Genomic DNA, 4,126 nt, shown 5'->3' with positions numbered 1-4,126 from the left:
TCAGGAGTCTCCCCAGCAATTTCAGGACACCTAGGGAGGGAACGTGGGGTAGAGCGCGTGGCCTTGTTAAGCCTTCGTTATCGATCTATGATGTCACACAGTATAAGAAAAAAAAATGGTTTTTGCTCGTAACTCGGAAATGGCTGGAAATATAAACAAATTTCCCCTTGGTTCTGAGTAGAGCACTCGGTGGGTGACGCAGAGCGGGGTGTCACAATATATGAAAGAAAAAAAAAAAGTATTTGCTTAGACTCTTAAGTATCAAAAAATCTCCCATGGTGAACAAATAAATCTCCCATGGTGAACGAGTGAAAAACGTCAAAACCCGCATGTCAAAAAAAAAATCGGGACCAACGGTGTGTGACGTCATAGGATAAAAAAGTGTTTATAACTCGGAAACGGTGCGTTGAATCGAAAAAATAATTGAAAAATGTCAACCCCTCCCTCCCGGGTTCTGTATGTTCCTTCTGCGTTGAATGCAAAAGGTCCGAAGTCCGTATGTCGAAAATAAATTCTGGAAACAAGAGGTATGTCGTGTTATAGTAAAAAGGCCGTATAACTCGGAAACGGTGCGTTAAATCGAAAAAATAATTGAAAAAATCTCCCCACACCCCTGGTTCTGTATGACAGTTCTGCGTTGAATGGAAAAGGTCCGAAGTCCGTATGTGGAAAATAAATTTCGGAAAGAAGAGGTGTGTGAGGTGATACAGTAAAAAAGGTCTTATAATTCGGAAACGGTGCGTTGAATTGAAAAAATAATTAAAAAAATCTCCCCACTACTCTGGTTCTGATTGTCCGTTCTGCGTTGAATGGAAACGGTCCGAAGTCAGTATGTCGAAAAACAAAAAAGTTAGTTAGTTAAAAATTGCAACAGCAGTAGCGAACGCATTATCTTATCTCTGTATTGATTGATGATTTGTTGTTTTTTTTTAAATAAATTTCGTATTCAACTACTCCTTGAGGTTCCAGCAATTTTACATTGTGTTAATTTTTTTGAACACCTTGTGTCACAAATATGGGCACTACCAATGACATCCATAATATGCAACACTTGTGTCAATAAATAATTATTTACCTATCTAAAGAAATCAACAATAAGAGGCAGTACCCATCTAAGGATACACAATCTGTATAATGCAATTTTTTTAAACATAGGTTTTGATATCGTACCATATTGGAAGTCGACGCACAAATCTAAAAACATTACTTTCGAGTTTTTGAATTTTCCCATTCCAAGGTGATATAAAATAAATAATTAATTAGGTAAATTCATAGTTTTAATTCTAACTTGATTTATTTTATTTAACATTTAAGGCAAATGTGATTTCCAAACACAAGATAAGTTCCATATCTCTTTAATTACATAATTGAAAGCATTAAATTTATTTAGCAGTTATTATTTGGCAACAAAGCCACCGCTGGAACTGCCGCCTATTAGCAAGTAGAAGAGTTACCACGCTAAATTTTATAGCTGGAAACCGGCTAAGGAGACCCTGCTTCCATTTCGGGTTGCCAATTTCCAGCATTTAAGTAGCAGTCTGTAGCTATATTGCCTGTGTTTTTAACGAAGCGTCCTAGATAAAAACTTTATACGAAAGGCTCCCCTTAAAATTCTTCAAAGAATACGAGGTTTCATTTTTGGTCACCCTTTGTGATTCACTCCGTATATCGAAAATTTAACGTATAGTTAAATCAATATTATATCATTAGTTTTTTTGTGTTTCCAAGTATACAGGGTGATTCAGAACTTATTTAAAAAAATGGGTGTAATATTTCTATCATAGATACTTACCATCGTATCAAAGTTTTTGAGACTGTCATTTCAGAATGTTATTTTTTTCTAAAGGTTTTATAGTTGGTTTTATAATTTTGTTCTATTAATATCGATTAATAGTAGCTATTTTTACGTGCTGCTGTTTGACAAGGATCAAATGTTCCTTTTCAATCTTAAACAGTTCATCTGGACAATAATAATAATAATAATAGATCGAAAGATGCTTAAATTCAGCGGACAGTTTAGTAGCACGTTTATGGACTCATTCTAAATGTAGAATGTCTTGCTCGTAACGAACCTTTATTAATTAATTGATCCGTTAAGTATCCGATGAACTATTATCTTTTCCTATGTTAGTAATGTAAGCGTGGAACTCTGTATTTATTGTGGGTCTGCGTACTAACATCCGACGAACCATTGCTCTACGTCACAAATCGTCTATAAAAGGGCGACCTCTCGCACATGAGATTCAGTAGTAGGGAGTCAAATTCAGTTACTTTTTAGTACTCAGAGTATTCGTTACTTTTATCTTGAGTACTCGTTATTTTGTATTCGTTACTGAGTACAGTTACATGTATTGTATAGCCCGGCCGTCACGATATGCGGCTTTGTTTCTACGTCGACTTCCCGCAAAAGTCAACCATACGCTCGAAATACCCTATATTGTCAATATTAGCAAAAAACTTTTATCCATCGTGGATACATTTGTACCAAGAGAACGTATATTCTCTAAGGCAGGTCAAATAATAACAGAACGGCGCAATAATAGATTAAAATCCAACTGCAACGATTTTTTGTTTATTCATAAAACTTTGTAGTAGTAGGCATTCGCACAAAACAGTAAATAGTTTTGAATTAATAAATTACGTTATTTGTTATTTTGGATATTTATTTTTTCGTTAGGTTTTTCTATTTTTATAAGACAAAAGTAAAATACATATTTTTTGTTTAGAATAAATAAATTTAGAAATTAATTATTTATTTAATAAATAAATAATTTAATTTTTGAATGTTTATATATTATTTACGTTCCTCAGATGTATAGGTATAGGTATATACTGCAGCACACTACGAATTAAATAATTACATTGATTAATTACTGATTAAATATATTTTACAGCTGTTTAATTAAATGTCAACAAAAAGGTATTTTATCTTAAGTAACAATCCTATAGGTTGACGACTACGCGACTACTTTTTCCTTGAGATACGCGTCGATCGAGTACATGATAAATATACCGAGACCCGATAAGAATTATTGTATCTATGAGTATTAGACGCTTCAGTAAAATACAATGATAAATCTGAAATCCACGCGTTCAGTAAATATTACCGAACCGAGTCCGAGTATTACCGATTATCGTGATTACATGTATCGAAGCTTGGAGAAGAATCTCTGCTTAAAAAGTAATCAGTACCGAATACTTTTCTCATCGATTATTCAGTGTCCGTTACTTATCCAAGTAACGAATAATTACAATATTGACATCACTAGTACCCGTGCATTGGAATTAGATACAGTCAGTCTAAGGTGGTCTATGCAGCTTCCCAACTGGTGGTGAGTTTAAGTTGCTGTCGTGTTCTTTGATCTTGGTGTTGTGGTTGTTCGACATGGGTTCTCAGTGGAGACATCGGGAGTTCTAATCGAGCCCCACGTTGGGCGCCATGTCGAGTTCTTTGATCTGAAGTGCCTAATATTTGAAAATTGTGAGGGCATTCGGCAACATGAGCTCGCCGCGAAGACGACGAAGCTGAGCTTCGAGCGCCATGTCGTAAATTATGATCTGAATTATGGGTTTCCCTGACCTGGGTCCGCGATAGAGACGCCCGGAGTTCTAATGGATCGTCACTTGGGACGCCAGGTCGCATCGGATTTTCAAGGGACTGTGGTCTGTGGTGTATATGGCCTACAGACGTGGTGTCTAGGACATGAGCTCGTGTCGTGGAGATCTCGACGAAGGTAGTCGAGCGCCGTGTCGAGTTAGACTTTCTATTCTATCTGTAGGTACAAGACGACTTCTAGGAATATACTGAGTGTTCTGAAATCTCTGAGGCTCGCTCGAAGGGTGGAATACGACATTGCCCACCTGTGTACTTAACCTCTTACTTTAAATCGCCCAAATCTTGTTCTTTAAATTCTCAATATTATCCGGTCTGTCCTGGTAGACTCTTTCTTTCAAATATCCCCAAAGAAAATAATCCAGGGGTGATAAGTCGGGGGATCTTGGCGGCCATTCAACTGTACCCCGTCTACCAATCCAGCGATTTGGAAACATTTCATCTAAGTATCTTCGAACATCAATACCAAAATGTGGGGGAGCGACATCTTGTTGGAACCAAATTCTTTCATTC

This window comes from Anoplophora glabripennis, unplaced genomic scaffold (genome assembly GCF_000390285.2).
Source record: "Anoplophora glabripennis isolate ALB-LARVAE unplaced genomic scaffold, Agla_2.0 scaffold2039, whole genome shotgun sequence".
Lineage (NCBI taxonomy): Eukaryota > Metazoa > Arthropoda > Insecta > Coleoptera > Cerambycidae > Anoplophora > Anoplophora glabripennis.
The sequence above is the reverse complement of the archived record's forward strand: the minus strand, read 5'-3'. Positions refer to the sequence as shown.